General features: G+C 46.9%; 1 long non-coding RNA gene across 1 annotated transcript; it reads left to right on the plus strand.

Annotated features, from left to right (window-relative positions):
- The first annotated feature begins 1,296 nt into the window (after positions 1-1,296).
- Positions 1,297-10,844, plus strand: LOC125353577. The gene is made up of 4 exons (XR_007211342.1): positions 1,297-2,085; positions 2,340-2,403; positions 9,009-10,683; positions 10,720-10,844. It is a non-coding gene; the product is annotated as an uncharacterized LOC125353577 (long non-coding RNA).
- Positions 10,845-11,761: the final 917 nt, after the last annotated feature.

The raw sequence follows: 11,761 nt of genomic DNA on the forward strand, positions 1-11,761 counted from the left end.
CTGACTGTCTCCTCCACATCCTTCAGGCCTTGACTCAGCCACTGTTTATCCCAGAACCTTGCCTGACACTCCAATCAGACTTTACTCTCTCTGGCAACCCTAGTACTTCCATGACAAACGTCTCTTAAGCAAAGTTTCTCAGAATGTGTCCACAGAACCTTAGCAATGAATGGTATCAACTCTGGAACAAAGCTCCTGAGACCCACCTCTAGACCTTCCATGTTAGAACTTGGAGGGGAGAGCCCAGGTGTGTGCATTGTGAAATCTGATATGAAAAGAATACTATCTGTCATGTGAAGATCCTTATGTGTACCGCATAAAGTCCAATGCAAAGATCCTGAGGTGGGAAAATGATTTGGAAATGTCTGGGGGAAATAGTCTAGAACACAGCATGGCTAGAAATAGGTAAGGGAACATGTAGTAAGGAATTGCGAGTATCTCTCAGGAATGAAGTCCTGAAGTGGGAGCGGAGTGTAGACCTTAATCCCAATTCAAAGGAGAACCATTAAAGGCCTTTCTTGGAGAATGAGTTATTGGTCTCAATTCTTTATTTCACTATAATAAGTTACATACCCACATCTTAGCTATGGTTTTTTTTCTTATAAAGACCTTATTGGCAACTGTCAAAGACCAATATGAAACAGAAAACTGAATTCCAAGCCCATTGGTAGTTGTCTGAGCAGAACCTCCCAGTGGGTTAGGCTACGGAATTGTGGTGGAGATGGAGATAGAAGCAAATGACTGCAAGGGGCACTTGGGAGAGAAGATCAGGAAGGACATGAGGACATGAGGACCTCATGGGGATATGAGGTCAGAAGATAACATCCCACAACTCCAGGAAGATGCTCCCACAAGGAGTGGTGAGGAGAAAAAGGGTGAAATCAAAAACAGATGCATGGATGGTGATGACCATTCACCGAGACCAGGGAGACTTGGGAGGAAGAAGGCTGACATCATGTAAGAATGGAAAGGGATGAGAGGACTATAGTAGCTCTGACCATAATGAATTTGAAGCATCCTCTCAACATCACCCACCTGTGTGTCAAATGGGCAGTTGGACCTGCAGGTTCCCAAGCTCGGTAGAGCATCGGGGATGGAGTTATCAATGAACAAAGCAAGACTGGATGCCATGGCTTTGCCTAGGCTGTTCCCTCACTCATTCTTCACTGGCCACTTTGCACCTACTTCTCCTTGAACGCCCAGTCCAGATGTTACCTCCATGCACAGTCAGTCACTCTTGTTGCTGTATTCCCAGAGTTTGAGAACAAACTCACACGAGCTAGGTGCCGTGGCACACTCCTGTAATCCCAACACTCAGGAAACTGAGAGAGGAGACTCGAGAGTTCAAGGCCAGCCTGGCCTATATAGCAAGACCTTATCTCAAGAACAAATCCAAACCCAAACACATGCATATTACAAAATAGCCTGTCTGGACCACTAGACTGTCAACATTGGGAATCTTCACATTCCCAGCACCTAACTGAATGCTTGGCATGGGGAAGAATGGCGGCCAGCACCAGCTTCCCTTCCTTCTGGGCGCTGAGCTGGGTACTTAGGCTTCCCAGCAGTGTGCAACGGGCATACCGCCATTCCCTTTTAAAATCACTCACACAGAGGCCCTGAGGAGCTAACGTCCCAAGGTTCTGCATATGGGATCGCCTGGATCTGTCTGATATCACTGCTGGGGCTCTTTGTTCTTTCCCGTTGCCTCTACCCCAGTCCTGCCTCTTCATCCCTCCCTCCCTCCGCCCCCTGGCAGCCCTCCTCCTCTCTGGCAGGGCTCCCACGCTGCCTGCGCCTCCACACAGGATGTGCTTCCTGAAGTTCCTGGTCCAGATGGCCCACGGAAGCTGCTCCTCATAAATCACTGGGCCTCGCCGAGCTGCGCTCAGCCACTTTCTCCTCTCAATCTCCCCAGGTCCCGGTGCGTGGGCCCCATCCGCCCAGTCAGCACAACTGGCTCCTCCAACCAGGGGAACGTGGGGAACGTGGCTGTGGGCCCCCTCCGCATCAGGAACCAGAGCCATAGAGCAGATTTCTGGGAGCCCGAAGAGGGGGCTCACAGAGCATCTTTGCCACTTGCAGGTGACACCATGGAACAGGTGGGAGACGGAAGGGGCAATGCTTAAAAATTCACCCTATTAGAGGTGTAGAGTTACCCCTGGAACCTCAGATTCCATTGCACCCTAAGATATCAGGCCACATGCAAATGAAAGCTTGGTACCACCAAGTACCTAAATACAGTTCCAAACAGAGCTTCAAGGACAGCCCACTCAAGCCCCAGCACACTGCAGGCAAGTCAGGTTTCTTCTTCTTGTTGTTTTATTTGCAAATTGCAGATAACAGTACCTGGCTCAAAGCATTGCTAAGGAACCAATAGGTAGTGTTCCAAAAAGACAGATGGTGAGTTCTTAGTACACAATATGCATATAAACCCCAAAGTTCCTCAGGATACTGCACCTTTCTAAAACAGAGGCAAAGTGGAGAAAGAAGAGACCTGGGTTCGTGTGTGTGTGTGTGTGTGTGTGTGTGCTCATGCATACACATGCATATGCATGCATGCATGCTTGTATGCTCACTTACCTGTACTAGGGACTATGGTTTGAATTCAGGGCCTGGGCACTGTCCCTTAGCTTCTACACCCAAGGCTGGTGCCCTACCTCTTGAGCCACAGCTCAATGTTCAGCTTTTTGATGGTTAATTGGAGATGAGAGTCTCACAGACTTTCCTGCCTGGGCTGGCTTTGAACAGTGATCCTCAGATCTCAGTTTCCTGAAGAGCTCCGGGTTACAGGTGTGAGCTCCTGGTAACCAGCTGAAACAACAGCCCTGACCCTTCTACTAAATCTGTCCCTTTGCATTCTGTTACATGACCTATGCATCCACTGGTAGCATTAGTCTGATGGGCAGTAATGCTGGCTCTCTCTCTCTCTCTCTCTCTCTCTCTCTCTCTCTCTCTCTCTCTCTCTCTCTGGTATTATTCCAACAACAGTGGCAGAGGATCCAAGCTGGGCCAAAGTTTCTGGCATAAATTAGTCCAGGAGAGAGGACATATAACCTATAGAAGTAGAACCATCTATCTCAATAAATATTAAGATTGAGTATGCTGGGTCTTTTCTCTAGACCCAGAGCATTTCCCTGGTTTACTTTTGTTCATGCTACTTAGGAAGATGCTGATAACCATCTTAACAGCTACAAGAGGAGAGAGAGCTTAAGAGACAATATTGCCAATCTGGCAAAAGGCAAGACCTAAAGAGATAGAGGGAACAAGTCCTGATAACAACTGAGCCAGGCTCTTTACTTATGTAAATCAATAAATTCCTTTCCATTCCTAACTCCAATTTAGAATGGATTTTATGACCCTGGCAACCAAACAGTTCTCACTGGAGCTGAGCAGGTCCACCCCTTGCCAGGACCACTCTGAAGAACAGGAAGCTCCCCAGGGAGGAGGTTGGGGTGCTCTGGCTTGCACGTGGCCATTTACACCCCAGGTCCTGTACACCCCCAGATCCTTCCCTCTCTCCTCCATTCTTTTATCCTCCACACCTTCATCCTGATCTCCACAACAACTATGCTGAATTCCCAGTAAGCAAAGAGCCATCTCAGACCCCTCCTCTCTGAGATTTCTGTTTCCTTACCCACCAATGTTGCCCACCTATCCTCCACCATCTTTTCAGCTTCCTTCAGACTTCACTTCCTCTATAAGTTCTTCTCTGAACATATTTTGTGTGTGCTTGTTCTGGGACTTGAACTCAGGGCCTGGGCACTGTTTCTGGGCTTTTTTGGGCTCAAGGCTAGTGCTCTACCACTTGAGACACAGCTCCACTTCTGGCTCTTTTAGTACTTAATTGAAGATAAGAGAGTCTTACAGACTTTCCTACCCAGGGCTAGTTTCAAACTGAGATCTACAGATCTCAGCATCTTGAGTAGCTAGGATTACAGGCATGAGCCACCACATCTGGCTTGAATGAGGATTTTTTAATAATAAAATTCCACCTCTTCCCTTCTTCCCTCTACTTCCCTCCTCCTCCTCTCTGTGTTAGTTTTCTACCAAAATAGATCTACCCCTTAGAAAACATGCCCAAAAAGGCATTGGCCCAGTTTCAGCATGTGGTCTTATTGAAACTCCTTCAGGAAGGGTAATACAACCACAGAGTCTCTGGGAAGAGGATATTTAAACCCACCTCAGAAGACCAGAGGAGTAAAGAAAATGAACATCACTAACTCATTCCCAAGGTCTGGGCCTGAGGGAAAAAAAAACTCAGGAGAGCCAATTCTTAAAAAATAATAATAAAACTCACAGAAAGGAAGCCTTTCCTTCAGAAGGAAATTGACTCAAATCTCTGCCTTCCTGTTCTCACCCTCCTATTCTCCACTCCTGTTACACTGCCTCCTTGTTGATCCTTGAGCAACCAGGGCAGGCTTCTACCTCAACCCCTGTATTAGATACAGATTGCTACATAACAGATAATCCAACTTAAAGTTCCAGAGTCCTTGAGAACAGGAACTCTGGGAGTAGCTTCACTAGACAGTTCTGCTCACAGGGTTTTTCATCAATTGTAGTCAAGGTGTCAGTGCGACCCTAAGTCATCTGAAGGCCGAGGGATCTCCCGAAGTTACACACTCACATACATACCTCACAAGATAGTGATGGCTATTGGCAGAAGGCCTTGGCTGCTCCACGGGTAGATCTCTCCACTGAACTTCTTGGGCATCCTTACAACATGGCGGCTGGCTTCCCAAAGCACAAGTGATACAGGAGACAGTATCTCTTGAATGATGCTTCCACAATATCCTATTGGCTACTCCTTCCCTCTGTATTCACTGGTGAAATGCAGGTTGTGAATTCCAGGGTCCCTGGGGCCTTCTTAGAGGCTTAGTACCATGTCACTTCACACTTCATCGTGTCCTCTCATACTCCTTCCTCCCTTTATCCCCCATGGCTTCATCATTTATATCTTAAAATCTTTCTTAAAAAATTAAACACAAAAAAACTACATCTCTTTCTCCTAGCCCCAGAGTATTCCCTGATTTCCTTTCCTAGTTTACTTTCCTTTATAGCTCTTATCATCAAGAAAAGCAAGAGAAGACTCTATCTGGGCCCTACTTACCAGCATTTCCATTGCTCTCCAATAATTCTATCAAATTAAGTCCATCAATGGATTAATCCATTCATGAAGATGGACCCAGTCATGACCCAGTCACTTCTTAAAAGCCCTTCCTCAGACCACTGCTTTCATTGGGGACCAAGCTGCCAATAAATACATAATAAGCTTTTTGGGGGGTACATCTCTTCAAAACCAAAACCTACTCCCTTACATATTCCAAACCAGAAATGGCAGGTTGAGTCCTGTCATGCAATCTCTCTGACACTGATCTTTCTTCCATTATTTAAGGGCTCCTGTGACTCCAATAAATCCATTCAGATAATCCAGGAGATTCTCCTTATTTGAAGGTCACATATCTATTAACCTGAATCCCCCCTTTGCCTTGTCATCTAGCATGGTTACTATGTCAGCACATCCAGATGTCTTATAGAGGAACACCATTATTGTTCTTACCATCCCCACAGTCCCATATGCTTAAGCAGGGAGCAGGAAATAGCCTAGCCATGGGGTTTAGGGCTCTTTCTTTGGGATCTCTAAAAGAACTTTCTGTTGCCTCGTGTTTGCCCTTGTCTGTGCTTTGACTCCCAGGCTCCCCATTTAGGCTCAGTTCTCAGCTCCTGAGTCACCCCACAGCACCCAGGTCTTCTGCTTCATCTCTCACAGCCCTGGGTTAAGGGAGGTGTTTTTTTTTTTTTAAGATATTTGATAGGCAGAGCAAAAAGTATCTAGAACTTTCCTATATTCACCCATCCTTCCTAAGAAGCCCAACCTCCATCTACTTGTCAACATCCAAATCTAGAGTGGTACTGTCCTTACAAGCAACAATCCTACATCAACACAACCTGACCCAGAGCCTATGGTTGACACCAGCACCAGGGCTGGCTCTTGACGTTGGACATTCTATTATACTCTTTGACCTGTATCCACCATTATAGTCTCATATAGAGTAGTTTCATTGCCCTAAAAACCCTCTGTGATACTCCTATTCATCCTTCCTTCACACCTAACTCCTGGCTACCATTGGTCTTTTTACTCTCTCTATGGTTTCTGCTTTTTCTGAGAGTCACCTATGGAATCATAAAGTATATAGACAACCTCTTCAGACTGTGTTGTTCTGAAATATGGACACTAGGTCTAAGTGGCACCATCTGGGCATCTTGGCGGATGATAGGGACTTTCTGAAAACTCTAGAGGTAAGATTCTACTTTCCTACCCCTTCCCCTGGTGATAGGCACCTAAACTCCTAGAAGCAGATGGGATGAGGATTTGAACAATAGGTTCCCTAGACCGTGAACTCGTGAAATTCTCAAGCTCCCTGTGACGACGCTGTCCCCTAACCATGACCCTATTTAGGCCCCTCGACCTCTACTGCCATTGCAGCATGTCTCAGGTCTCCTGACTCTCCTCAGGTCACCATGATGTTCTTCAAGTTTCCATCAGAGTTCATCTGGTTTGTTGAGCTTGTTTTCTGCTCTTTCTCTACTACCCTCATGACTCAGTTTCCTAACAGTTTTAAGCACAGTGGAGGCGGCGAGTTTTGGGGAGGTGACTTGGGTCTGCTTGCAGCCATTGGCTTTCTAATAAAAACTCCCAACTCAACCCTGTCAAAATATGGCTTCTCTGTATCTCCTGATGGAATTCCCATCTAACAGTTTCACTTAGTGATACAGGCTGAAGAGCCTTCCATGCCCTCTCATCGCTCAAATGCTCGTTTTGGGCACTGCATAATATTCTGTTGTCTGGTTGTGTCGTGACTTATTTATCCATTCACCTACTGAAGGACACATGGGCTCTTCCCAGGTTTTAAGCAATTACAAACAAAACAATTTTTTCAAATCTTTTTAATCATTTACTATCGTCACCATCATTCTTACTGTTGTTATTGCAAGTTTAACAATGTTGGTTAAATAAGAGGAGAAAGCTCTCTTAATCTCTGCTTAGCCCCCCAAGGACTGTTTTTATCCCCTTTTTTTCCTGAAACTGAGACTATAATATACACTTCATTCTCTAATAGTCTGTTTCCTACTTAACCTGTGTGGAATATTCCATCTGCCTAGAAGACATGGTCTAACTCACGTGCGACAGCTGTAGCGGTTTACATGATGGATGGATGGGGTCTATTCAACCAAGTCCCTTGTGCTGAACATCACTCCCACCTGCAAATGCTTGAAATGAGGAATGTGCCCACTCCCCACATGCAGACCCCACCACCATTCCTCTTCATGGAGGCTAGAGGTTAAGGGAAGAGGTAGTTCCTAGGACCCAGGGAATCAACACTGTGGCCATTACTGATGCCCATAGGACAAAGACTTATCAGAAATGACCTGGAGTTAGCCCTCAATGCCCACACCTGACCTTGGTGCCTTCAGTCACAGAGGTAACAACCAAAAAACCTAAGAATCACCCACACTCCCTCTTACTCACTATGAACATGGTTCCCCTACACCCACCCATTCTCCATCCCCCTAGTACAGCCATCAAATAGCTCACTGCTCTATTTTACACACAAGGGAACTGAGGCTCAAAGTGATTTACCCATTTTAGGGCTGGTAAATCACTCAGCACAGGTCAAACCTAGTAGCTTAGGGCTCAAAGCTGGGTCTACTGCCCCAGCTAGCAGTGTGGTCCAGCCAGCCCACCCTGAAGGCTAATAACTCAGAATAGTGTTTGAGAGTCAGAACCCACGATCTCAATCTACCACTCAACCCACAAAACCACATTGTGTTTTGTTTTCTTTGATACCTTTTTAGGATTAGAAAATAAATAAATAAACAATACAAGTCCCTGATTTTAAAGCCAGTCATACTGGTGAGAACAGAAGACACCCTGAGACCCATTTTTTACTTATGTGACCAGTTTCTGGGGTTGTCACTAACATTATCTGTTTACACTGTGTGTTTTTCCTACTGAGGCTCAGAGTGGCTAAGCTACTTGCTTAGACTCTCACAGCTAGCAACGAACCAGATTAGAATTGAGAAGCTCTGCTTTTCAAAGTATTCTGTGCCTACAAAAGAAGGATGGCAAAGTAAACTAGTCTACGTCCTTGACACCAAAGGCGTGGGTCACCTGGGGTCAGGGCAAAAAGTCATCCTTCAATGTCTAACCAATATGCAGTACCTTCTATGTTCCAGTCAGTGTGTCCCCTAGCACAACGGGGCCATCCTGAGCAAGAGTCATCTCCTGGGATTCCCCCTTGGCTGGGAAGGTGGTGTCAATGGTGGTGACAGGGCACTGAGAGAAGAGGAACACTGCTTGCTCCAGTAGACATTGTCCCCTTCCCAGTGGACCAGGGATGAGAGCCTGGAAGGTGGCTGCCCTTCCGAGTATTTCTTCCTTTCAAGCTCTCCTGAAAGTGCTCAGAGTATGTACATCTATCTGGGTCACAGGACTGAAATAAACATCATTTGAATAATCCCCAGCTTCCAGCCTTGGGAAATGGACAGGAAAATGATGCCCCTTGAAAGAGGCAGATCTAAGCCTGTCACCCAAGGCATCAGAGTCTGTTGGTCTCCATGGTTCCTGGGAAAGCTCACTCTCACCCAAGGCCTTGGCTCCATGCTGGAGAAAAGGAGACCAAAAAAAAATGCCGAGGGGCTGGGGATATAGCCTAGTGGCAAGAGTGCCTGCCTCGGATACACAAGGCCCTAGGTTCGATTCCCCAGCACCACATATACAGAAAACGGCCAGAAGCGGCGCTGTGGCTCAAGTGGCAGAGTGCTAGCCTTGAGCGGGAAGAAGCCAGGGACAGTGCTCAGGCCCTGAGTCCAAGGCCCAGGACTGGCCAAAAAAAAAAAAAAAAAAAAATGCCGAGGAGACGACAGGGAGCCACAAGCCTATGTATCAGTGGCTTCACTGTTGGAGGTTTGAACCTCTCCGACTTCACTGCTTTCTCCTTCCTTAGAAGATCCATTGGAGCTGGGAGAACCATCTCAGAAGGAGCCTGGTGGTACACTTGGAATTGCCATGGCAACCAGTAACTCATCTCCAGTAGCAGGATGGCTCAGTTGAGTCAGCCACACTCTGGTCAACTCCCTGTTTGGCTGTCATCAAACACTAGGTTACTTTGCAGGACCCAGGGCACAGCAGTGGGCAAGAGGCAGAAAGCAGCCAGCCTCTGAACAAGACAACCAACCAACGCTTTCTTACCACACCTATGATCATTCCTCTGGGCACTTGCTGTCTACCAGTCTATGTTCAATGCCTTCCATGCAATATTCTTTTATCCCCACGAACTAATGGGTGCTATTACTTCCCCCATTTTACAGATGAGAAAACCAAGACTCAGAAGAGCTGATGTGAAAAGTCTAAGGATTCAGCCAGGAAGAGACTTAAACTTAGGTCTTCCTGCCTCAAACATGCACACCATGTACCTATCACTGATAGGTGATATTGCTGTTGGACAAATGGGCCAGCAGGCAATACATTCTGCCCCTGGAGAGGTTCATGCAATCAGGCAATCTGATTTCCCTGAGCCTCCTTCTGATCCTTCCTCTAAAAACGAAGTGACAGTAACCTCTGCCTCATGGACTGCCTGGAGGGTGAGTGGAGATGAACGTGAATGGGACCCTCACCACAGGCACAGACCCTAACACCTGTCCATCCAGGCCACTGAGCCTCTACCCCTCCCACGCTGGCTGGGCGGGAGCTTGTGCTGCTCCAATGCAATAGGCGTGGGCATCTTCCCTCTTGCTGAGCACTGCGGATCATGCCAAGCATTCTCTTGCCTTTTGTGTGTGTTTTTCATGACCCGCTACCAGCAGCTCTTCCCTGGGCGGCTGCCACCATCTACCCAGCGCAAGAAAACTGCCTTTCTTCCCTCATTTAGGGTCTGGTTTTCATTTCTACAGTATTCTCTTTAATAACAATGCCTAATTAAAACATCTGTTAAAAAGTCTGTAACATTAACTTTACAGGGAGAATTTAATAGAATTATATTGGAATTGCAGGCATTTAACGGGCTTCCTAATTAGGGTTTTCTTAAAAAAAAAAAGGAAGAAGAAAGAAAGAAACATTCTACAAATTAAAAAATCCAGCCTCTTTTTTTTTTATATGATAATGCAGGCTGATGGTCCAGTGTCTGGAAAGGACAGGCTGAAAGAGAACAGGGAGATGAGCTGTGCAGAAGGAACCTGCATTTAACAGCGAGCATCAAGCTAGGATCGCTGTGATCTGTGATCTCAAATATATCCTGCCAAGACTAGCCAAGACTAGCACTTCTGGCCCATTTGCCTGATGAAGAAACTGAGACAGAGACAGATATGATTTGTTCCAAATCATACATGTACACAGTCAGTAGCAGAGCCTTCCATCTGCTCTTTCCCCTGCTCACACAGGCTCCAAGGTTTGCATCAGAAGCTTTCTAGAGGCTTCTGTGACCAGAGCCTCTTCCTCCCAACCTGTCACTTCTCAACAGTGGGCATCATGGTTGGCTTCCATAACCCACAACCACCACTGCTTTTCTCTTAAGTCCTCATCAGCTTAGTGCCCCAACCTGAGCTGCCAGGGCAGCTGACCTGAGTGGTCACCCCCAAAGGCCACGGTCACTTAGCTAGGGCATGGGATGGAGTAGGAACTCAGTCTACTAACCCCATCCAGAGTCATATCTCCCCAAGGGGATATCCAGAATAATCATCAAAGCCACTGCCCTGGACCTATAGAGCCCAGCATCACCTGAGCCTAGGACAGTTAACAGGCAGGTACTCAGGCCTCACCCACACCTACCCAATGAGACCCTGAGGGTGGGCCATGAAATCCATATTTGATATTATTTTATTTTTTTCTGTACCAATCCTGGGACTTGAATTCAGGGCCTGGTTACTATCCCTGAGTTTGTTTGTTGTCTCACAGATTTTTCCTAATGGGGCTGGCTTTGAATCGCGCTCCTCAGATCTCAGCCTCCTGAGTAGCTAGGATGGCAGGTGTGAGCCACCGGCCTCCAGCTCAGCAGTCCATCTTTTACATAAGATTGTCAGGGATCCTAATGCTACTAAAGTTTGAGAGCCATAACCAGAGACACTGGGGAACCCTTCTGTCCTCTGACAGGCGTACTTACCCCTCCCAGTGAAACCCCAGACTTGAGCACTCAAGGCAGGGCAAGGGAGGCGAGGCAGGGGGGATGCCTTGGGCCTAGCACAATCCCTGATCAAATGCCACAAGGTAAACTCTCCAAGGAACACTTATGAGCTGGCCTTCTAGCTATCAGATACTGAGCGGTGACTGTCACTTCCCAATAACAGGAAAGGCCAAACCCAACAATTTCACTGCCATTTAGTAAAATGAGTCCCTGTCCCTTCTTAGCCAAATCATAAGTAGTCTCCAGGTGGGGTTGGGAAAGTGAAGGACTAGTCCAGACTATTCAACAGGAGGTTGAGTCTCCCCTAGGATGGACCTAAGTAGAAACTCGCAGATCCCAGGAAAGAGCATTGTCTCCGGATATAGGTTTTCAGATTCCAGCAGGTCCATATGTTTCAAGCTCATCCCAGACATACTAGCAGACATGGGTTTAGAGAGAATGCATACCTAACCCAAGCCCTCACAAAGCTCCCAGCTTGAGCAGGGGCCAACAGACAATTTCCAGGCAGGCTGTGACATGCTCACACATGGCATCATGGAGTTCTTCTCCAAGGGCTATGTGAAGGGCTCATCTTTGACCTG

The sequence above is a fragment of the Perognathus longimembris genome, chromosome 6, assembly GCF_023159225.1.
Source record: "Perognathus longimembris pacificus isolate PPM17 chromosome 6, ASM2315922v1, whole genome shotgun sequence".
NCBI classification, from domain to species: Eukaryota; Metazoa; Chordata; class Mammalia; order Rodentia; family Heteromyidae; genus Perognathus; species Perognathus longimembris.